Source organism: Colias philodice, chromosome 10 (assembly GCF_061535455.1).
Source record: "Colias philodice isolate Cphi_HAF_F1 chromosome 10, ilColPhil1 Martin Lab GWU primary, whole genome shotgun sequence".
Classification (NCBI taxonomy): domain Eukaryota; kingdom Metazoa; phylum Arthropoda; class Insecta; order Lepidoptera; family Pieridae; genus Colias; species Colias philodice.
Genome location: NC_143095.1, coordinates 5,262,130 through 5,288,863, shown reverse-complemented (window position 1 = coordinate 5,288,863; position 26,734 = coordinate 5,262,130). Strand labels below are relative to the sequence as shown.

The 26,734-nt window shown below is 32.8% G+C and overlaps 1 protein-coding gene and 1 long non-coding RNA gene across 4 annotated transcripts in view; both read right to left on the bottom strand.

Annotated features, from left to right (window-relative positions):
* foxo (forkhead box, sub-group O) overlaps window positions 1-26,734 on the bottom strand; it is a 118,131-nt gene that overhangs the window by 70,203 nt on the left and 21,194 nt on the right. The window lies entirely within an intron of this gene.
* LOC149485184 (uncharacterized) lies at window positions 19,874-21,551 on the bottom strand. Of its 2 annotated transcripts, XR_016316132.1 has the most exons (3): window positions 20,916-21,551; window positions 20,270-20,424; window positions 19,874-20,183 (listed from the first exon to the last, which is right to left on the bottom strand). It is a non-coding gene; the product is annotated as an uncharacterized LOC149485184 (long non-coding RNA). The 2 variants fall into 2 exon arrangements; XR_016316133.1 differs by lacking the exon at window positions 20,916-21,551 and having other exon boundaries at window positions 20,270-20,635.

The following is a 26,734-nucleotide window of genomic DNA, read 5'->3' as shown; positions in this document are numbered from 1 at the left end:
GTTGAATAAAATTAATTTCTAAATCGGTGTTTTCTTAACTGTTCCCCACTCTAGAACTTATAATTACTTGCTTAGTCATTTTAAGGTCTCCAGAATGGGTCATGTAGTAGAGACTTTGCTTATAACGGTTAATGTTGAAAGATGAGTCTTCCTACATTACATTTACAACATACATAGTACACAATATTTACTATTCATAAATGTAATATGTTACTGCCTCTCAGAGAAAACATAAATTAGGTAGAAACCACTAACACATTACGATACAATACGATACAGTATACAATTCCATAATCTTTGGTCACTTTTACTTCAACAACGATGTATATTTAGGGTGCACTCACACACATCAGTCACCGTCAAGTCACCGATGACTGATCGGTGACGGTTTGTGTACGTATCCACAAACACCAGTCACCTACATGTTGTCCGTCAGTCACGTCGCCGGTTTGACTGAATCATTGAACACATACATCAGGTTAGTGAGTGATTAGACGTGTGTCACGCTAGAGAACATGTAGCAATTGACGGTAGCACGACGCTGACTGAACTGAGACGTGACGGCACCGGGTGAGTGGGGATAAAAGTATGATACATGTATGGAAAGATTATTTGACGTGCCTGACCGGGGACGTCACTGATAGATTTCGTGCCGGCGACTGTCGTGTGGGAACAGAGTCATACTAGAACTATTGATACATATTTTTTTTTAATCCTGTCCGGTGACGTGCCGTGACGGTGACTGATGTGTGTGAGTGCACCCTTATAGAGGGCGGTTAAAAAAACAAATTCAAATGTAGTGACAGAATCATTAAGGTCGTTGAACCGTGTAATTGCCTTAAGCTGTATTGAATAATAATAAAATTTTGCCAACATCTATTGCGTCGTTAAGTTTGACTAAATCCTTGGATTCTATGTCTGCTTAAACGTTAAACACTTGAAACTAATAAATTAGTAATGTAAATAATAGAGATAGATCTTAATTAGTCCGGTGTTATTGCAATTTGCCAACTATTAATTCGAACACATGTGTAAGTGTATATATTATATTTATAATATTTATAATTTAATAGTATAATCAAGTCCAGTGTACATAATTCTTCGAATCTATGTAAAATTAGTCCCCACAAAAAAAAGTTGGACCTACCTATAAAGTGTATCTTCATTCTTCCAATGTGAATTTTGGAGAGTAAAATATATCTCTGCTAATATAGAGTAGGTACTAGGTACATAGTTAAATACTTAATTGAAAAATCTAAATTCTAAAATATAGAATATTATCTATTACATATTTAATAGGTATAAACTATAATATGTCGTAATTTGGGATGTAATTTGTAAATATAATTTGGAAAATCCAAAAGTGCACGCCTCATAATTAAATATTTATTAATTATTATTTTTGTTTATTTAATAACAATTAAACCACATCGAATCAGACCCTGAAAAATGAAAGGGTTCTATTCCTGAGCATACTCAAGCGTAAGAGAAAAAAAAAGACTCGATTAGTAAAGTATTTCGGTCGCTATCGTGTTAACAAGAAAAAGGATCCGCACATACAGACACACGGACGTCCAAGACAGAACTTTTTTAAACTGTTTTTTAACTATAAGTTATAATAATTTATAGTTTAAATAACAAAAATGACATCAAAAATATCATGAACGTTAAAAATAGTGTTTTTTCTTAATATGTGTGTGTATGTATTATCTTACAAGTGCAATGTATGATACATAAAGACATTTTAAGTTTGAAAAATCAGATGTTTTGCGCGAAGTGACAGTAGTACCCACCTCAACGCTTCGCTTATGAGGCGTGCAATATGTTCTGCATACAGCATAATGTAACTATGAACTTTGCTGGTTGTTCTTCATTTGGTAACCTAAAGGTTGTATTGACAACATTGTAGTGTGAAACTAATGCATCTGTTTATTGGCATTTTATTTTTGCTATCACAAAACAGGCCCTACCGTATAAGGGAAGTAATAAATATTTAACGCAATCATTAACTTGTTAATTGCCTATAATCGAGTATCCAAAACAACTACGTGCGCATACTAATATTTGAGCCCCTTTCCGTTTTTTTTTTCCTTCATAATTGTAGTAATTTGTCATAAAAATGAGTACCTCTATACATGCACATTGCACATGCATGTTTATAAATAAAACAATCGTGCTAGTTATACCATTACTTACTAAATATGCAGTAACGTTACAATACTTTAAAGTTTAAAAGTATTATTAAAAACAACAGAACGATTTTTAATTAAATTGGTTTGGTAATTTTTTTTCAGTTTATTTTAGTGTCAGTCTTCCTAGTATATATATAACTAGCGGTCCGCCCCGGCTTCGCCCGTGGTACATATGAAAAATAGATGTTGGCCGATTCTCAGACTTACCCGATATGCACAGAAAATTTCATGAGAATCAGTCCACCCGTTTCGGAGGAGTATGCAGACTAACATTGTGACACGAGAATTTTATATATAAGATAACGCGATCGGTAAATTTTTTGAAAATGAAACATTGGGACTACCCGGCGAGAAGATTGTATAGGTACTAAAAGCAATTTAATAAAATACAAATAGAGATATCTAAAAAAGCTTAACATCAACTCAATAGAATTATTCTACAACGTTTAATATAACCTTGTACAGATGTGATAAATGGAGACATTGTTTATTTATTTCAGATCGTTTGATATCGCGAATTATCAAGAACAAACATTATTGATTTAATAACGTTAAGGCTTCATTTGCATACCCCTTGAACAAATTACCTTACTCCTTAGTTAAATAACATATTGGTTTCACAAGTGAATGTCAATAGTTAATTGCTATAGACACGGCATACAGCGAATAGATTGTTAATTTAAAACGGTCAGTTATAGAATACGTGCCGCATTTCCATAACAGTGTATGCGAAATACGATTAGTGATAGCAATAAGACGCTTATTCATTCAGGTTGATATGGAAATAGGAGACCTTCAGTATGAATTGCTGGCGTTCGGAATTTTCCATTCGGCATACGGTGATTCCTCTTGATTATTAATGCTCGATTCAATGACACTAGCCGCTGAATAATTTGGATGTCTTTCAAATTTCAATCATATTGATATGATCGTTAATTACCCAGGCTTACTTACTTACTACTTCAAATTATTGTAATCGGAGCGAGAATAGAAACATAGTGCAAAATATTTTTTTTGAAATCAATATTGAACATGCAATAGTATTCCTTTCATATCCCAAGTCCTCGAACGCCTTGTTAATGTACAGTTCTATGTTTTTAAATTCCAACTAGCTGTTTGATCCTTTCCAATCCGGTTTCCGGCCCGGTCATAGTACGGCCACTGCTTTAGTTAAAATCACTGACGATATCCGTATGGCAATGGAGAATAGGCAACTTACTCTACTCACTTTGATTGACTTTAGCAACGCATTTAATTCTATAGATCATGACATAATGTTAGCTTTATTATCCTCTCTAAATATATCAAAATCTGCAAGTAATTGGATGTATAGTTACCTACGAGGACGCCGTCAACGTATCTACAACAACGATTCCTATTCATCCTGGTGTGATATCGTTGCTGGTGTTCCTCAAGGTGGCGTACTGTCTCCCGTTTTATTTTCCCTATTTATTAATTCTATTTCAAACAACTTTTCCTCTCTCTATCACTTATACGCGGATGATCTACAAATCTACACGCACTCTTCTTTTGAGAACCTACCCAATGCTATACGTGAAACCAATAAAGACCTGTCTTCAATAATCCAATGGAGCAAAACACATGGTTTGAATATCAACCCAGTTAAAACTCACACCATCATAATAGGAAGTCGTCACTTCATTAACAAAATTGACTGGGTTGGTATTCCTAAGATTACTGTTGATGGGAACGTTATTCCATACAGTTCCACTGTTAAAAACCTTGGCATATATCTGGACCAAACACTTTCCTAGTCACAACAGCTACAGGAATTGCGAAAAAAGTTTTTAGCTCTTTCGCTTCACTTAGACGTTTACGTAATGTCCTACCAATTCCCACTAAAGTTGAGCTAGTACAATCATTGCTCCACCCTATCCTTGATTATTGTGACTGCGCCTATCCCGACCTTAATGAAAATCAATTAGATGCTCTTGAACGTGTTCAAAACCTCTGCATAATCTCGGTTCATATCCGGTTTGCGTAAATATGATCATGTATCCTCTTTCCGTACCAAACTGAAATGGTAAACGCGAAGGCGTATAGGTATACGCCTTCGCCGGAATGCACGCATTCTTCATCTTCTTTACTGCATGCTATTTGATGTTAGAACACCAATCTATCTAAAGAAGAGATTTAAATTTCTTTGTTCCAATAGCCTTGTGTCGAGATCTACAATATATAATATCTCTCTCTTGATTCCATCTCATCATTCAGATTTCTATCATTCTTCTTTCACAGTACGTGCTATAAATCTTTGGAATGCTTTACCTAACACAATAAAACACGACCAAACAATATCTTCATTTGATAGATTGGTTAAAAATTATTATCTTTCGCTGTAAAGTCATTTGTATTTATATTATTTTGTAACTCACATACTAAATATATTTTTATGTATGTATGTTTATTATATGTATGTATGTATGTTTATTATACGTATATTATCTATAATATGTTATATATTATTTATTATTTTATCTATAGGTACTTATTTTATAAGTTGCGCTTGCTTTGTTTTACACCTCCAAAATTATAATCTTCCAGCATTTCCTTGATCACAGGTTGTCTGGTAGAAATCACTTGTTAGTGATAAGACCGCCTATTGTACAATAATCCTATTTGCTGTTATTCTTTTTGTATTGTTTTATTTGGTGTACAATAAAGAGTTAAAAAAAATAGTAATCTTTGATATCAATTGCTTACCGGTTCCAGATTTATATCGACAGTCTCGGAAAAAAATATGATTTCTCTCATGTGTAAGTTATACAGCTTACAATGTAGATAATATAAACATCATAGGAACCTGTCAAACATACGAAAAGAACTAAAACTAGTAAGTAGGTATAAAACACTTGATTGAGCTTTAGCAAAACTGTCTATACGAAACATAATATTTAATGTCTGATATAATTTTACTTAAAACTTAAGCTTTATTTAATTTGAAATTAAAATAATGATGCAAAATTCGGATTCTAATGCAAAGTTAGGATCTATAACGAAACCTCTGAAAGTTTCTAATCATAATAGGCTATTTGACAGTATAAAAAATAAATTACTTTTTTGTGTAATCTATATATAATATATATCTATATAAGGTTTTTGAAGCGATTTAAATTAATAAATGATATAAATAATAACTTATTTATTTATAAATCGTCGAGAAAAACATCATATTTTTTAAAATTACCACGTGACCGAAAACATCCATGATTGGCTGCATCTGCCATGACGTCACAGCGGCGTAAATAACAAGTGATCCCAACGTTTACTCACGTCGTTGCTGAATTTCGCTTTTGGTTTTGTTTCTTGTATAACTTATTTCTTGTGATTCAAGGTGTCTGTAATCAGTTTTGTTCTTTATGTGTTATTTTTGTTTGTCATGGAACCTTATTTCGAAAAAGCAGACAGTAGAAATCTACCTTTAAGTGGACGCTATAATTATTGGCATGTTCTTTAAAAACAACCCAGATTTTTACGCTCCTGAATTGAGAAATGTAAAAACAGCTACGTAAGTTAATATTTCAATCGTCATTCATTAGGTACCTTTTTAGTTAAATGTGCCTACAAACAGGAATCACAATTGCACAATAATTATGAAGTATACATTTTTTAGTATATAATCAAAGGTTGTTGTTTTGTTTTTCATTTCAGCCATCCAGTTTATAGGATTGACGCGTTTGTATTGATTATTTTCAATATCAATACAAACACGTCATCATCAATTTATATGCATATCATTATCTTACCTTAAGCAGGTAAGTAATGAGACGATTTAAACTATGTATTGCAAATAAAATAAACTGCCTACTAGGTATTCAACACCATACTTACATCGAAGTGGACTTCACAAAAAAAAACTGTTTTAATTGATACAATATCTAATATCACTTGGATTTCAGCGAGCTAACTGCAACCACTTTCTACGCATTTTTATATCTTTTGGAGCACATATAAATAGTACGTCAGGGGTTTTAATAGTTGTATTTCTGCATCCAGGAACTACACACCACCTATAAGAACTCATTTTCTGTTTTTTAAACAGATTAACTTAATTATACTATAATTAAAACAAAAACGAACAATAAGTACTAGGATCAAGTTGATGTTTACGCCGCTGTGACGTCACTATGGTCGCGAGACGCCATATTCTTCAAAATTGTGTTTTGGCGGCATATTTGAATATCATGTTTTTATTTTCCATTTTCTCAATGAATAACTACAAAAAATTAAGAAACATGTGTTTTGTGTGCTCTATAAACGTATCTTAATAATTTGAGACAGTTTTCAAAACCTTGTCAAATAGCCTATTGATATTGCCCGCGCACGCGGTCACCCGCATGTGCCATGTGCCATGTGCAATGTGCGCATGTTATACAAAACCTTAGAATCTTTATACATAGGAATATTAGCTGATGAATTATCAAATACACTCTTTTATTGGCTTACTAAAATTATAATCCCAATAAGAAAGAAGACGTCCATATGAGATTGATAACTAATACATGTGCACTCACGATTTTCTTAAATTTCTCACAATAAATCGAAAAAAGCCTGATAATTTTAGAATAAAAAATCCTTGAAAAGTTACTATACACAGACGTCCATAAAAACTTTATCTCACTTAGAGCTAATTAACATCAATTGAATAAATGGATAGAACGGAAGAATTGTAAGAAATATTATATTAATATTAATTATTTTATAGCATTTATGTGCAATTTTAAAATAATCCTCTGCAGACGTCTGCGCGTCGCCACGGTTTAGCGGAAGACATGATTTTAAATTAATTCTACGATAGAGTTTTTGTCATGTTTTAACTTCTGATCTAAGATATAAACGTAATACTCGTTAATATCTTAGATAAAAAACTAAAATACCATACCATAACCAATGAATTTTAAAATTTAACCTAAAGAACCTGTAAGTAATATGTAAAATTTTAAACCTGTAAAATGTGTGTTTCATGTGTACTAAAGTAATAAAGATTTTTTATTTATTTTATATAATTATAAAAAAAAGTAAGAAACAAAAATCTGAAAATAGAAACTATAGAAAACATTATTAAAATTATTCAAACAGGTAATGAATAACCTAGGTAGGTTCTAAGTAAACGCTTCAAACTTATTTTAAGTGTGTTAATATTCTGTGGTGTAGTCGATATTATTTATCTTTGTACCAAATATATACTAAAAAAAATATGTAAAATAAAATTTGAAAAATAAAAAATTCTACTAAGTAAATAAATTCATATTTCATATTCAGGTAGGAAAATCTACACAACTACTACTCCGAACAGATAAAGTCCTAAGTCCAACCTTGTCTTGCGCGTGCGCTTAGTCTCACTAGATACCTATAAATAAGAGTACTACGAATAGCGTGAGAGTTCGTGGCAAGCATCGCTCGGGTTATATTACATGTTTGTAACACGTGCAAGTGTATTTGTCGGTAAGGATAATGCACTTTAATGTTTACGTTTAATACAATAGTACTTCGGAACTTTACGTAGGTTTAACAAGGTAACTGTAAGTTTGAAAATACGTTGCAGATTAGGGCTAAATTCGATATTATTTTGGATACATATCGACATTACCAGCCCTTATTATTTGTTTCCACTACATAGACACAGGCTTCTTATGAGGATTGAGGTCATAAACCGCCAAGCTGGGCAAGTGCGGGTTGGAAGATATCAACGGTACTACCATTGACATATTACTTATGTATTTGTTAATATGTGCTTGTAGTCGAGCTTTTGATTATCTTTAAAAACCTCCAGTCGTCGAATTGTATTAAGTTTGTATAGTAGCGAAAATTCATGGTTTAAAAAAATCCTAGACAAATGCGTTTTCCTTGTCTTGAAATAATAAATACGTTTTATAATTAACAAATTACAATCGATGTCACACCCACAATACCGATTGTATCAACACCTCATAATATTATAATTTATAATATCTAAATCAACCCGCTTGGGCTACAGAGCGTGCCAAATAATTGTAAACAATTTATTTGTGACTAATTACCCTCCCTCCCCCTGTTACAGACGGTTTAATTTTAAAACAAAATAATAACAGGTATTTTATTTTACGTTTTAAATCATACCTAATGCTTATAAATAGTTCATGAATACAAAGTAAATTATAGTGGAAACTGGGAAATACCAGATATTGTTATTTTTAAAGTGATGCAATTTTCTGTACAACCTATACCTACTGATTTTACATCACTACATAGTATAAAACAAAGTCGCTTTCTCTGTCCCTATGTCCCTATGTAATTATGTATGCTTAAATATTTAAAACTACGCAACGGATTTTGATGCGGTTTTTTTAATAGATAGAGTGATTCAAGAGGAAGGTTTTAGTATATAATTTATTATGTTTTAGACAAAGTGGGCGAAGCCGCGGGCGGAAAGCTAGTAAATGATAAAGCATACAATTCATTTAAATGTTACATCATAAATTTATTTTCAGTAACCTTTAATCATTCATAAAGGACTTAAGAAATCTGATAATATTATTTATCAATAAGATTTATTTTCTTTGAGCGTACAAAGGGGTTGTGAACATCGTGAATCGTTGTTTACAAATATTTGGCAATATGTACGAGGGAATTTCACGGTCGTGTTATTGTTAGAACGATCTTTTTTACATCGACTCGGACGGATTAATGGCGGATTGAAGAATCTTCTTTAATTCAGATTGCGTAAATTTATTAAATTAATTTAAAGGAAATTTCGAAGAATTTTTAATTTAATATGAAAAACTAAAATATAAAACCCATCAAGGGTAATTAATTGCTATTACTTTCCGTGATTGCGTACCGAGAAAGAATTTGTTTGACAAACAGAATACCGACAAAAAGAAACTGTCAGATGGTATAAAAATATTTTCATGTTCGGGGAATATATTTTTCTGTAAGATTTAATTCTTGAAATATAACGATCGCTGGAATTTGGGAATAAAATAGTTACAAGATATATTATTAAAAGAGGGATATTTTTTAAAATAAAAGTAATATGTCAAGTAAACAAACGTTATGATTTATCATCATACCTACATCATTTTTTTGTAAATTGATAAAATTATACTTACACAATAATAAATAAGGTACTTATTTAGTTTTGTCTTCGGTATTAAACTGAAGAAATCAGATACATAAATGACAAACCGCAAAAGTAAAATTACCTACTACTCTACTTAAATCCTGAATAAATTTAATGATAGGTAGTGAAGACCTTGTGAAGACATTTCATAAAGCATATTAAAAACAATTTCATATTTATGATGTCAATAACCTCAATAGTCACAAGTAACTGGGATATGTGTACAGTGTATGTAGAAACATTTATAAGGCTTCTGTTTTTGCCATTTGACTATTCCTAACACGATATATCTATTTACTACTAAGATTTACTAACATGCTAGATTGCCTTGATTAATGAAATTTAAAACCCACATTACATGAAATTTAAAACACACACCCACATTTAATTGGCTCTAGTTTTTTTTTTTTTAATTTGGATTTTCATATATTAAATTTTCTTACGGCCCTTCAGAATACGGGTTAATAACAAGTGTTTTTATTTTTGGTGAATTACGTTTTCAGCACATTTATTCGCTCAGACATAACCCTATTCTATAAAACTGACTGTAGAATATCAGAATAATAAATGGTTTCTGTAAAAAAAATCATTTTTATGAACAACAATGTTCGGTTTGTATCGAGTTCATCTTTTATCAATTTTCGACGGGCGTGTCGAAAATTGATAAAAGATGAAAATTTAACAAAATTTTATAACTGATACTGAATGTAAATTATGGAGAGATATAGTATTGGTTATTTAAGGTAAATTTAAAACACCAAATTATAAAGAAATTGCACAACAGTTGTTAAAAAAACTTCATTATTTTATGAGCAAATACGAACATAAAGCTACACTTTCCCCACAGTCTCCTGGATAGATTTCCAGTAAATCTGCGAAATTTCTGTGAGAAACGGGAAGAACGCATCGAAAAAGAAGTAAAAATTATGAAATAAAGGTATCAGGGTATATGGGATCGTCACATGATGGCAGATTACTGATGGTCCATAACAAAACTATTGTCCCAAAATTAACTAAGAAGAGAAGCTTATAAAATCTATTTCCTTGTACTATTTCATAAGTTTTAATGATTTTTCTCTATTTTGATATCCATTTGAATTAATGAAATACTAAAACAAAACAATAAGTAAAACTTTGTAATAAATAAATGATGTTAAACAAATATACCTTCTATTTCATGCTGTGTTTTAGAGTCTAATAAGAAAATTAGGATTAAAAAAAAACTAGAGCCAATCTACCAAAACCATTAATAGTTTTATATATAATATGCATTAAATTATTCGAAACCACTTTCACATCCAGGGCAACAAAATCATTGTTGACCAGTGTAATAGGAAAACCTAATTTTGAATTCTCTCTCGTTTTGTTGGCTCTTAAAGACATTACAAAATAAAAGCAATGGATGCTCAGTCACGTTGCCATGACTACGGGTTGTCCGCCCACCTTTGAACTGAGAATAAGAACTTTGATAATTGTAATGCAATTTAAATACATCCATACTAATAATATTATAAATGCGAAAGTAACTCTGTCTGTCTGTCTGTTACTCAATCACGCCTAAACTACTGAACCAATTTTCATGAAATTTGGTATGGAGATATTTTGATACCCGAGAAAGGACATAGGCTACTTTTTATCCCGAGAAAATGACGCAATCCCGGAAATCCCACGGGAACGGGAACTATGCGGGTTTTTCTTTGACTGCGCGGGCGAAGCCGCGGGCGGTAACCTAGTTCAAAATAAACCTTGACAATTAGACGTATGTACCGTTTTCATGTTTTTAGCATTTAATTTCACCTGTCTCGGTCTTTTTCATCTCTCAATCTAATTTTAATTCGACTTCCCTATAGAACTCTAAATTCAATTCTGTTTTGCTCAACTCCGTCAAAAGGATTTTTATTGTTTTGTAGGTATGAATTTAATATATTTTATGTACCAACATTTCTTTTACGTTTCTCTGTAGCGTAAATGATATGATGGATGGACAATAGAGTACTTACTGAGCTTGCTTACAACAAGGTAAGATTTGATAAAATATTTCATTAATTTAATTAGCAACACAATGTGAGTAAACAATAATTATGAATAGACAATAAACATTTATATCACAGTATTACAATATTATTTCCTAAATATGGTAATTGGTAATACTGTGTTTATATACTGTTAACGATTTAGGTTATGTTATATTCGATAACGAGTAACGACCTTGTCCACTTGTAGGATCGGATGTGTTCTATAAATATAAACAATGGTGGTTTGATTTATACGTTCAGGAAGTTGTGAAAGCATGCCGAGTGGTTTCTGATGATAAAATAAAATAAAAATTATCTTAAAAAAAAGAAAGATCTTACTTTAGCATCGTGAACATGACTTGTACATTCCTGAACAACGCTATGTTCACAATTCGGAGTTTACATTATCGCAAAAAAATAGATAAGAGCATCTAGCTAAGAAACAGCCTACAAGATTTGTCAGAGAATGAACTCCATTGAAAAACATTATTACTAATCGCAAACAAAATTTTATTGATCATGATTTTGTCTTGTACTTAAGTATTTTCTTATTAAATTTTTGAAGTAGTTTTTTCAATTAACATGTTTTTCATACTATATTTATAATAATTAAGAACCCACCTGCGCTTGCCAACTTACAAATATCGCGGCAGTGTTGATTGTAGATAGTCTGTAGTACTATTTACTTCGATTATATAACGCACACATTTAATTATAGAAGTATAACAAATAGATCTGCCGTTACATAAATTATAGATACCTAACATTCTACCTTTTAAATGTCATACAACAATAATAAATTATGTGTTTTTAAATTTTTGTTTTGTTTTTAATATCTACATTCATAATATTATATTATATTGTGTAGGTACATTTATAATTTGTCTTGGGATCATAAATTTTTTAAATTGAAATGAATATGTCAGAACTCAGAATATTAAGTTTTACTTTTTAAATTCCTTACTTTTATGTAGACCGTATGTATTACACTGTACACATGATAAAAATTAAAAATGTATTGACTTCGAACTATAATATATTACTCAAGACTTCAGTTTCAGTGTCTACAGCTCGAATGTTTTATGTCTTACTAGCTTCCGCCCACGACTTTGTACGTGCATCCCCGTTTTTCCCCGTTCCCGCAAGAATTTCGGGAAATCCTTTCTTAGCGGATGCCTACGTACTAACATCTACCTGCATGCCAAATTTCAGCCCCATACGTCCAGTGGTTTGGGCTGTGCGTTGATAGATCACTATATCAGTCACCTTTGAGTTTTATATATATAGATTTCGCTACTAAAATATAATTTCCTTACATTGAAAGGGATAAATAATGAAACTAAAATTGCACATGGGCACTCTCACTTACCATTTTTGTCAATAAGGCCGAGTAAAAGGCTTGCTATTGCCGCGAAAGTGTAGGCCATACAACACGTAATAAACATGATACAAGAGGGTTTCAAGGGCATTGGGAAATTTAAAATACATTAACTCTCCCACATAATTTATTAGAAGACTAAATTACCAAAATAACTCGTATAGTAACTATATTACTTATAGAGAATTATAATCTTAAAATCCTAAAGTCCAATACCTATTTTCTGCGAGAGTATTCTTATAAACACATTCGAATAATTATTTTTGGTTAGGTACGTATAGTTAAATGCCACTGCGTGTTATTATCATTAAGTACTAATCAGATATGTATAATGTATGTACCCCTTCCCATCGCAGAGGTGACAAAGCCACTTATCTCAATATGTAATGGATATGCTTCATTAACATTTTCCATACGTAATTACGCCACTACACAATTTTAGAAAGACGCAGATTAAGACGAAACGTGTCGTGCAAGATAGTCAGGAGCTATATAAAAAATGGCCTAGAATGTGAAACGGGGATTTCGTAGTGGAAAAATACGGCGCGGTTAGCTGCTTTCCGAAGGCAAGAGGTGAGAGGGGTTATACGCATGCGCACGCCACACGAATCGCTGCCTAGAGATGACCAATATTTGCTGTATCGATGGAATTATTGCAAAAATACTGTTAAATTTGTGATTATGTCTACTGTATATTAACTATCTTGTACAAAAAATAAAACGCGGAAAATTCAGATAACAATCTAAAAATAATATTTTTTGTATGTGATAATTTTGTTGAGGATAAAACAGAGAACATCATATTTAAGCAGTAATAAAAACTTATTTAATTATTTGCAATATGTTATCCTTATAACAAACATCTACTATAAATTCCGTTATAAATTCTTTTCAACTACGTTATTCACTTATGACGTTACAATTTTTTTTTTAATATGCGACGTGACCAACGGACGGACGTTTTAAATTGCCTCATTCTGGATTTATCGACATTCGATACACTGTCTCGCCTTACATCCTTACCACTTGTTGCTTGCGTCCACGTGGCGGGTGGCCGGGGGGTGGGCACCTACGACTAGTATCTACTCACTAGACATAGACACGCACCTTCATACGTTAACTAATTTTGTACATACATTACAGCAATTAAAATTATTCAGTGTCGAAATCACTGTCAGTAATTATCGCGGCAATTAATACTTATATTTGTATCAAAATTATACGCACGCATATCGGAACGAATTAAAAAGTAAACAGAATACAATTACGCCAACTCGTCGCACTTTAGTTAGTTTCGAGTTCGTCATTAAGACGCTGTCCACGGAATAGCTACTTGCAGCTGGGCGGTTGAATGACCTCTCTTAATGCGTCAGCTAGCTCTTAATAAAGCGCAAAGCGAGAAAATAAACGTGATAACCGCATGTATAGTGTATATTCTACTCGCTAAGTAACGGTGAACGAACGCACTAAATAGATCGTAAACCGGTCATGAAGTAGTACATCGCAAGGATAATGTGTCAGGGTTAAGTGGACGTTGATACGGCACAATAACGATTCATTATATTGTATCGGACCGGGATCCTCGCATCGCTACACCTTCCTTTTATCCGTAACCTTTCTCAAGCAGTTACACAGTGATCTAAACATATTTAGCGAGTAGCGAGATGATTACGACGTGATTACGACCAACTTTTACCGACCGCGACGCAGCGGTCACAGCGTTCCAGTTCTGAGATTTATAATTTTATATTTGACTCATAAAATTATAAACACTACATTTTAAATTCCATTAACTGTTTTTATTAAAAACTTCACGCTTAGCATCTAATTTGTTTTCTATTTGTTGCGAAACAAACTCAATAATATACAGTACCTTTAACATACAAGTATCTTCAAAGTTGCAAAGGAAGCTTTACAAAAATTCATTATCTGAGACAGCGTTATAACCGGCATTCATATCATAGTTACATAGTATGGTTCTGTTAAAATTAAATCTTAAAATATGATACGATTTAAGGATATTATTTGTAAAAGCACACCTTAGTGTAAGTATACATATTATGTAGATATAAGTATATTATGAATTATGATGAAATTATATGGATTGCTAATTACTTTACATTAATGACTCATACATGTTGCATCTATGATACGAGTCCATGAAAGGCTAGTCAATTTGATAACCTGTCTTAATTAAAGCAGATAATTTCAAATAAGTATAAATAATTAAATACTGTACTATTTAAAATAAATACAGGTATGAACTATAAAACTATTAATTTATTAAGCAGTTCGCCCTTCAAAGGCGAGTCCAGCAAGGTTGGCGCACGCTACAAATGTCAAACGAGCAATAGACGCGCAATATCAGTAAAATGTCATACTTTACGATGGAATGCTCTTGCGCAGGGTTCACGGACGCGGTGACGGGCATCGAGTGGGCTGTGAGCTTCGCGGTGATAATTTTATAAGGACATCACGATAAGAACTCGTTCAGTATACCAGATGTAAGAATGGCATGTCTATTTATATCGCGAGTTAGTTACGGGTTAAAAATATAAGACGCGCTCCAAATTAGACAGGAACCGATTTAAACGCACGTTATAAATTCATGAAAATAAAATATCTCATTTACGTAAGTGATCTAGGAAGTGTTCCGGGTTTAACTTTCGAATCGTATTAATTTCGGGTATGCATTGGGAGCGAAATCTGATGAAACATTGTGTCAATCGCCTTTCTTATACGAAGGTTAACCAATTTCCAATATGGACCATGTTTTAAGGTAAGCGAGAACTTGCGGAAATACCTATGTGTTTTATTGATCTGAATACCTATGGTAAGTAGGTATAGATAGGTTCGCGCTTTCGACTAAATACCATCAATTAATACCTGTCACATAACACTGGAAGCTAATTGATTCGTTAAGCAATGTCAGATACTTTATTTGTTTAATGACAATGAGCAGCAGGTGATGGTTTATCGTCTTTAATGGGTTATAGTACAAAGTTCGCTAAGCAGTTGGAAATATGAAGGTTCTTTAGCTACCGTCGCCGGTAGAAAATGCAGTTCCGTATCGTTTTGCAAATATCAAATAAAATTTACACTCACAAATTTTCACATTTTTTTATATGTCTTAAATGTAACAGAAATAATTTGAAATGTTATAAACTGCATGCTGTGCATAAACATGTTCTCGATTGAGAAATGAAGTAGGTATGTTTCTCGAAGTAAATGCTAATTGTTATTGGTTTATAATTGATCCACGTGTAAAACTCGACTTGATTTAAACGGCAATTGTCGCCAGATGATAAATTTTCATACTGCCAAGCGTAGTATTCTGTATTGTATTACATAACTTCAATATACATTGTTCTATACTTGTCTAAACGGAGTTTGGACAGAACACACACAATACACATGCATTGAATGGCGCCTTATTTTAAATTATTTGATTTATAATGATAAAATAATAATAATAAAAAAATCATATTACAACGAAGAAATATTACATAATATCGATAGCAATATACAGGGTGTAATCATTAAGTGTGCACAGGCGATTATTCCGTAACTATTACAGAACTGATTTTGAAAGTACTATACCTAATGAGTAATGAGTAAAATGACAATAATAACTTTTTAAAAATAAAACGAGAAATTTCCAAAAAATTTACATCAAATGCTCCCATACATTTAGTATGAAATATGACTATTCCAAACATTAAATATGAAAGGGTTTGCTTTTTTATTTGATTTTATGCTTTAATTATTTCGCTAATGTTAATGAAAGTTAATTTAGAAACTGTAAATAGAGCTCGATGTTGAAAAAAATGGTATTCCAAATCGAGGATGTCATTTCGAATATGTATTTGTTTTGAATACAAAATGTATGGGAAATAAAATGTATGGGAGCGCTTCATGTAACATTTTTGTATATTTCTCGTTTTATTTAAAAAAAGTTATTATTGTCATTTTACTCATTAGGTATAGATAGTACTTTCAAAATCAGTTTAAAGTTTTTTGATATCTGTAATAGTTTCGGAATAATTGCCTGCGCCCCGGTATCACTTCACTACATAGTATCATCACTACATAGTAGAGGTCCGCGCCGCAGTCCAAAAGCCCAGCGGCGGCGCGCCGGGTGCGGCACCCGGCGCGGCGCGGCGTCGCCGGCGTGGGCTAGTTATTTTTAAAGTTATTAGGGGGTGGGCGGACAGTAGAAAAATCTCTCTTTAAGTTTAATAAAAAAAATATTTTTATTAAAATCAAGTAGCTTAACTATTTAGTGATGAACATGATAATTATAAACATTGCCAATAATTTTATTGGCAATGTTATGTCAGAGCAAGCAAAGGCAGGTGGGCCACCTGATGTTGAGTGGTCACCACCGCCCATAAACACTTGTAACACTAGAAGGGTGCTTTGCCGGCTTTTTATGGACAAATAAGCTCTTTTCTTGAAGGCCCCAATGTCGTAGTTGTTCGGGAACACCGCAGGTGGCAAATCATTCCATAGTTTCACCGTACGCGGAAGGAAGTTACGGGTGAAGCGGACAGTGGTGGAGCGCCAACCATCCAGATGGTGCGGATGGAACTGGTTTTTACGGCGTGTGGTCCAGTGGTGGAACTGTGCGGCTGGTAAAAGGTGGAACAATTCCTCAGAGCACTCCCTATTTCTCCCTTTTTCGAGGCTAATTTAGCCTTCGCTTCCAAATGACTGTGGAATTGAACGTCACTCGAGATTTCAACTCCGAGGATTCCGATATACTAAGGGGAGTACTTTTAAACCGATGTTCTACGACAAATGGGGTCTTTTTAGCGGTGAACGCGCAAACCTGTGTCTTTAGGGGATTGAACTCGACAAGATTAAGTTCGCCCCAATCCGACACTTCTTGGAAAGAAGACTCGACTTCAGACACAAGTTTGTTTCGACTCTCATTGAGGCTTTCCTTTGAGGTGGGATAATCGATATATCGATATAGTACATCGATATAGTAGACATTGTCTACTATATCGATGCGACGTTGCCGTGTTGTAGACAACAACGCGTGCGTGACACATGGTTCGCGCGCAAAATTTGAACTCGGCGCCAATTTTTCTGTGACCCGGCGGCGGCGGCGGCGCGCCGGGGTCTCTCGGCGGCGGCACGCCGGCGTGGCGCGGACCTCTAACTACATAGTATAAAACAAAGTCGCTTTCCCTGTCCCTATGTCCCTATGTCCCTTTGTACGCTTAAATCTTTGAAACTACCCAACGGATTTTGATGCGGTTTTTTTTTAATAGATAGAGTGATTCAAGAGGAAGGTTTATATGTATAATAACACCCATAAAATAGTGGAGAAGTACTGTTATTTTTGAGGTTTCTAATGTGATGTCGTAAAAAATTACATTTTTTCCGCTTACATTGCAAACGCAGGCTGAACCCTACGAGTTTTATCAAAATAATGTACTAAGTATTATACACATTGAAAAGGTCTACAGAAAAGTCCGCGATGGTATATGTCTATCTCTTATGGATAACCCACAATAACTTTTTTTTGTCATTTACTTTTTACGACAAATAATGGCTAATTTTCGATGCGATTTTAACCAATACAGCATTAATCCTTAACCAATTAAATACCTTGAATAGATTGTTCATTTACAATAGATCTATATGACCCTTTACACCGTATAATTTAAGTGAATATTTTCGAAGATATTACAGATTTAAAAATTGCGGGACGTAGCGTTTGCGGCGGTACCGGCCGGCCGCCCGGCTATCTATGGCCGAAGCCGGAGCGGGCCGCTATGTTTTTAATTTTTATCACGTTTTTATATACAACGTTCACAGTTTTTCTGTAGTGTATTTAGTATCAGCATTGCACCCGTGCGAAGCCGGGGCGGGTCGCTAGTAAACTATAAAACAAAGTCGCTTTCTCTGTCCCTATGTCCCTTTGTACGCTTAAATCTTTGAAACTACGCAACGGATTTTGATGCGGTTTTTTTTAATAGATAGAGTGATTCAAGAGGAAGGTTTATATGTATAATAACATCCATTAAATAGTGGAGAAGTACTGTTATTTTTGAGGTTTCTAATGTGATGTCGTAAAAATTACATTTTTTCCGCTTACATTGAAAACGCAGGCTGAACCCTACGAGTTTTATCAAAATGATGTACTAATTATTATACACATTGAAAAGGTCTACACTCTACAGAAAAGTCCGCGATGGTATATGTCTATCTCTTATGGATAACCCACAATAACCTTTTTTTTTGTCATTTACACTGAGAAAAAAATTCAATAAAAAATATTAAGAACTAATAAAATTCATATAAATCCTAGGACAATTAAAGTTCTCTAACGGCTACAAACGAGTTTTACTTATTTCATTTACTGACGCCAAAAATCCAAGTTTAGTTGGAATAAAAATGCCTGTTTACTAATAACGAGTAAAGTTTATTAAGTGCAAGTAATCCAACATACTTTCTGTTAATATGTTTTTATTAAGGCCAATAACATATATATTGGTTACACGTAATATATTTTTTATTCTTAGTACTTTTTTTCTTGGGTTTTACTACTCTTGTTACTTGTCTTAAGAATCTTGTGACTAGGATTCACAATTTAATGTGTGGAAATAATAACGCAGTGATGTAATAACCAGTATTTTTTTATAGGCCCTATTAAAATTTTGACTTGTAATTAATATCTTTTATTGAAATTCATTGAGGTGTGATATAATTTCTAGTATTCTGTTTAATAGTAATTAGTAACGTTACTATACTATACCGCTAAATTTAAATACCCAAAAAAACTTCTGGAGGAGAATCTACACATGAATATGAACAAGTTTAACTATGGAACCGACTCCAAAAAGCGCGAAAAACAATCATGTTTTTTACTTAACATTTGTGCTTTTAGAGTCGGTCCTATAATTAAATTTGTTCATATTCATGTGCAGATTCTCCTCCAAAAGTTTTTTTGGGTATTTAAATTTAGCGGTATAAGTATAGTAAATTAGTAACGTTACTAATTACTTTTACATATTGATGATTTCGATCAACTTTATTTTTATTATACGAAGCTCTAATAACTAATGTAATTCAAAACTTTATTGTTTTTTAAAATTGTTCAGATGAGTAATAGAGAAAAATTGTTCGAAATCTTCATTTGCAGATAGGTGGACATAATAAATAAAATTTGATATTTTCCTGAAACAACTTTATTCTAATTAACCAAAAAATAATCATTGACAACATAATTTTAAGTAATAAACTAAAAAATCCTGGGGATAGTATTCATGAGAACAAACAACTTGCCCAACCGATGCTGAATTTTTAGTTTTTTAGTTTTTAGGCAACAACACTTCCACCAGCCAAGTAGTTTGTATTCAGTCTCAATGCCGCTGTGGCCACCCACTTCTCTTCCACTAGGTGCTACGGCTCTAAGGAATTCCGCAGCCATGCGACTTTCTCCCTTAATTCTTCGTCGGATTCTGAAAGGAATCATTTATCATTTAAATTGAAAACAGCAATACCCGTAAAAGTAAACAAACTCGCTTTTCATTAAAATATACATTACCTGCTGATGCTGCTGGCAATCGTATTAATGGAGCTACATCAGAATTCGATGACGAAGATGATGTTCTTGTCAAGGAATGTGAACGGGCCCTCTCGATAATTCCACGACTACGCAACTGCTCTACCATCAATCGACGACTTCAAAGTTTTCAGAACCTAAAATAATAACACTGATTTGAATGATGACTAAAAGAAGACCATAAGTGTACATCATATCTACAGGGTGTAATCGTTAAGTGTGCACAGGCGATTGCATCAAAAATCTTTAAATTGATATCGAAAGTACTTAACCTAATGAGTAAAATGGCATTAATAATAACTTTTTTTAAAATAGAACGTGAAGTATCCGAAAATTTTACATTAAACACTCTCCTACATTTAGTATGAAATAGTGAACAGTTTTAGTTTACTGATCAACTGACTTATTTCATCGTTGGTTAAAATTCTGAGTGTTCCAGAATCCACTCTTCCATCTAGACAACGCAATATACCAAATTACTTTAAGTATGAATAAGGTAATATTATGAACATTAATACATCGACTGTTCTGACAAAGAATAGTTTGGTACTGTGTTCTGGGGTGCAAAGAATAAATAAAACTATCTAGCTTCTAATTATCTACTTATGTAGTTTGATTAGGTACTTACCACGAAATTGGGTTACATACTCCTGCAATCCCCACCTCACTGGTTAATTGATCCATGAGTATTCTCTTATTCGAGTCATTCAATTGTTTTTGCACTGCACAAATTATTTTCACTTGTGTGTTAAACACACGTGCGCTCACTGACGCTAAGCAAATGAGCAATTGAGCAGCAACGTCCCGGCTGCTCCGGCCGCCGGCAGATCATAGTAGGCATGTATCTTGTTACTAGTAAACTTTACTAATTCCAATAAATGGTATATATAAACACTAAAAGCCATAACTATAATGACAAATAATAGTTTACTTCTTGAGGGAAAAATAAAACTAGTTCTAATTACAAGTTCACGAATTATGGAAATAAGAAATGCCATATTAGATATTATAGTTTTTTGTAATCGGTCATTTTAGTAAAACTCTTTTATAATCATAACTAATCTGTACCTCTTGATATTAGTACAGTACCTACAAATTCAAGGAATATTTATTAATACATGTAAAATCCTACAATCCCAAGTAAAGACTATTAATTTCGACATTTAATAAAACCCGTTTATTGGTATTATATTACGAAATTAACAAACTGTACTTGAAATTAAATTTTTTGTAGTTTTCATTAAAAATACATAGGGATTGATAAAATTTGATAATAACGCAATTTAATAACATTGTTATTAATTACGCCGAAATTTTTTCTCTCAGTGTACTTTTTACGACAAATAATGGCTAATTTTCGAAGCGATTTTAACCAATACAGCATTAATCCTTAACCAATTAAATACCTTGAATACATTGTTCATTTAATATAGATCTATATGGCCCTTTACACCGTATGATTTAAGTGAATATTTTCGAAGATATTACAGATTTAAAAATTGCGGGACGTAGCGTTTGCGGCGCGGCGGTACCGGTAATGTATATTTTATACCCGTGCTAAGCCGGAGCGGGCCGCTATGTTTTTACTTTTTATATACAACGTTCACAGTTTTTCTGTAGTGTATTCATTGCACCCGTGCGAAGCCGGGGCGGGTCGCTAGTATACAATATAGCTTTGTCTAATAGTAAAGCTTGACTTTGGGCAAAGAAACAACACAAGCAACATTCCTGAAAGACTACGTTTTTAAGGAAATTAGATCTTTATAGCACCAAAGAACAAGTACTGAATTCATTTTTCATTCCATTTTTTTTTTTCAGGTACTGTGCGACATGCACAGGTTACTAAATTTCATGGAGATTAAATCAATGTAACTCAAGTTTTGTCGAATAAACAAACGCCTCACACCAGTCCAGTCGACTCTGACCTCGCAAATGATAACAGAATAACAACGATGATACGATGCATATTTTAGTAGGACACAAATCAAACTTCGAACTTCTTAGGTATAAAACATTTTGAAGAAATCTTAAAATAAGCAAGCAAGCATTGCATTTAATAAACGAATACCTACTTATTTTAAAACGATATGATAATGTATTACGCTACCTTCAGGCTTCAGCTGTAATTATATAATGTACTTAGTACAATTTTCCAAAGGTCCAAAACAAAAATAATAGAGATAAAATTATATCAATTACATTTATCGTTTATGGATCTCAATGTATAAAAATGAATGATTGCTACGTTAATGAGTATCTTCATAAAAATATGAGCTTCTTTACAACACCCGGAGCTTGTATACAAACAAACCGTACGCTTTTGCATTAATTATTAGAACATAAGTAACAATACAATATGCTGCGTAATAGAGACACGTGTCCTGACTGTTTATAACGTTGTATTAAATGAATATTAGGAGCATATACGAAGTACGCAATTTGTACCAATCGAAATCGTTCATAGGCAATGGTCAGAGGACACACGGCGCCTCACAAGGACGCGGACGTCGGCAGCCTTTCGACTCACGCGTTTAATTACCTCTGTATTCTGTATAAAAAGTTTCATACAGGTTTTATAATCTTATTAAATCTTTTTGTTCAAGATTTACTGTCGTCGCGAAATTTACTGTTTAACGAAACAAAAAATTAAAGAGCAATTTTGTAAATACCAATTAGGCAATTACTGCTCCTGCAAAATGCAAAATGAAAAATTATGAGTGATATACTTAGATAATGGCCGTCTTTACAACGAAAATGATATACCTACCTACCACGAATAATCAATTTTAACCGATAAAAATAGCGGGTAGGTACAGTAGGCGCTTGCTAATCCGGCACCGGCAATTTTTCCTCTATGCCGGATTGTCGGAAATGCCGGATTATCGAATTACTATAGGAAATAAGACTTCATATTATTTATTTATTTATTTATTATTTATTTATTTATATTTAAAATGGTAAGTTGAATTTATTATAAAAAAAATACATAAATTAATTAAAATATTAATTAATTATGTATTAAAATTACATATTAGGTTCATCATTTGTGACGTTTTCGTTCAGTAATCCGGCGTTCAGCTATGTAAAATGCCGGATTATAGAGCGGGCTGTCTGAGTCCCGAAGTGCCGGACTACTGAGCGTGCCGGATTGGCGAGCGCCGGATTATCGAGCGCCTACTGTACTTGGAAAATATTTAAATTTTGAGCTTATTATCAACTTAATATTATCTCTTATTAGAACAAAAAGAAAATCAAAAAATATGAAACAATCCGGAGAAGAATATTTCCATTGTATTATAACCAGGAATATTATAACGAGTATGGACATTTACCGACCACACACAAACTTGCTTGACCTTGCTACACGAGATGTTAGCATGTGACGCGCACATGTAACGCAAATTAGTAAGAGACTGGCATGTTCTATATTTACTCTGCTAGTCACTATTCTGCGGTTTGATCGTTGAAATAAATAATCCGAGCGACGTTAGAATGCAGCTCAATTCTGGATTATAGATAAAAGTATCTACGAAAATTTATTATTGATAATAGACAAAGTGAATTCCACAAAATATATAGATATTATGAATAGAGCATAGACAGAAAAATCTGGTACGCTCGTACGATAGCATCGATATAAACTAAGGTCACCTTGTGCAAGCGTAATGACTTCTAGTTTTTTCTTTAAAAATTTGGCAGGTAGACACTTGTGACTTTGTGAGATGTTGTAGTATTTGTCGTATTTGAGGAGCAAATCCATGAAAATGTGTATATGAATTTCAATAAAGGAAAATCGATACATTTAATCCCAGTCAGTCGACGTCTCGTTTTTAATTAGAAGCTAATAATTATCGTAACGCAAAATTTCAGTTTATTCTTTCAAATAGATGTAAACAAAATGTGATACGTAATTTTTGACCATGTAAAAAGATAACCTACAAATTAATAATAATCTGTGTCATTGAATACGTTTTTTGTAATACATAATAATAATATAAGGTTGTGTTCGATAACACGATGCGTAAGATGTTTTAAGACGCAAAAGAGGTGTGAACGTCACACTCAGGCAGCATGACGACTGAATCTGTATGACGCTGTCTTGCACCACGTTGTCAAGAGTAAACAATTTACTGTTTGTAAACATCGGCCGTGCCCGCGAATGTAAACAACACCACGTTGCTTAGATGTCAATGGCAAAGCCAAGTTCTAAGAAATCGTTCACGGCGGCGCCAATGCAAGATACAACGCATTTCAATAAAATATACTTGAAACGTTTTTGTTCTTATTTGCGACTGGATTTGAAATATTCTTAGTAGTATGGAATGGTAATACATTGACATTATACTGACCCTTCGTGTTTTATTTTTTACTCTTGATCAATATTGAGTGATATGGTTAAATGATGATTCTCTGCTATGACGTCGTTGTTCTCTGCTCTGTAGGAATCAACTGTATGTACCTACACACTAATAAGATGCAAAGTTCCCATACGTAATTACGTAATAAGCGATTATAAGGATGTAAGTTCGTTATACAAAAGTCGTCATGCAAGTCATATTTTATTTGAAATTGTATTTCATTTGGAATCATCACTTTATAGATACGATTACAGGCAGTATTTACTTGAATATAAGGTTTAAATATCATTGATATATTTTATTGTACATTCGAATTACACAATTCTGCATTGTTTAATTCTATTACTAATAAATTAATACTTAATAATATTAAATGTTAAATTTCAAAGTAAAATCGCATATGAATATAATTCAAATTTTAATACATAATATGTGTATCATATAAATATACATATAAAATACCCAGGCATACATAGTAACTCAATGTACCCAGGTGATTAAATTATATCATTTTATATTATGATTATAAGCTATAACTAATTTATCTGTACTATTTACCAAAATTAATTTAACTATAACTTTACATATGCGTTATTAATTTTGAAATGGTAAACGGAGGCCCTTTGAAGGGCACGTTTAGGGTTTTTCTTTTACTTTAAATCTACAAGGAGATACTACTCTTAAATTTATTTCCGCAATTGAAAACGTTGTATCTTTTAAATGGTCATGAAATTAAATCATATTGCGGTACGATTTAACGCTTATTGCGTTTAATAAAAAGTACATTTCGATCGTGCTTTCGATGTATTTAATGAAAAACCGTTCAGTAATTAACACGGTAAAGGTTGATAAAATTAAAAACATGTAAAATGTAAATCATTTCGATTGAAACCTAAGGCGCAACGGTTGTTGGCTTCTGGTGTCTTCATAAATAAGAAGTCCACTCTAAATGCCAAGTCATTATTAACATAATCGTCGTTTCACACCGGTGGTTAAAAATATACTTATTGTATGCTATTTGATATACGATGCTCATTGCTCGCTATTCCTTAAAATTATAACAATTATTAAGTTATTCTAGAAATGAGTTTATGTTTGTGTTTTGTAATTTGCAGATGTTGTACAACATTGCAAAATTCAAAGTGCATTATGTGGTAGTGATTTGTAGCTACTTTAATAAATAAATAAATTGGATGATGTTATACAGGGTGTAATCGTTAAGTGTGCACAAGCGATTATTCCGTAACTATTGCAGATATCAAAAAACTTTAAACTGATATCGAAAGTACTTAACCTAATGAGTAAAATGGCCATAATAAATTTTTAAAAATAAAACGAGAAATAACCAAAAATGTTACATTAAACGCTCCCATACAATTTATTTCCCATACATTTTGTATTCATAGTAGATTTTCGAAGTGACGTCCTTATTGTGCAATACAATGAGGAGGTCTATTTACAGTTTCTAAATGAACTTCCCTCCAAATTTGCGAAGTAATTAAAGCAGAAAACCAAAAAAACAAAAAAAAAGCTAAAATCTTTCATATTAAATGTATAGGTTGATCCAAAAGTAATGATAATTGGGTATTTCCTGTGCACATAAAATAAAAATATAAAATAAATGTTTTATTGTTGTTTTTTTAATCTGTGTACATCAAATGAAACCTACGTTATCTAGTGAGTAAGAGAGTGAAGAATGTAATTACTTTTGTGACTGTATGAATTGTATTGATTGATGTATCGGTTCATTCGTTCTTGCTCATTAAAGAGACTTGCCTCTTGTTCGCAATCTGATATACACGTTGTTTTATTTTATTAATAGGTTATGGGCCCAGATCCATATAATTAGTTATCAAAAGTTGTAAAGTTATAGTTTTTTTAGTTAGCATCAGTGATTAGAGAGTGATTGCGTCATATATCACGGTGAAAAAAAATTTTTCATCCCTGTTGCACGTGGCGCGGCGTTGTGGTGTGATCAACAGATATGGCTTCAAGTACAAATTCCTTTATTGCAAATGTGCCGAAACTAAAAGGCCGAGAAAATTATAGCGAGTGGGCGTTTGCCGCTGAAAACCTATTAGTACTTGAA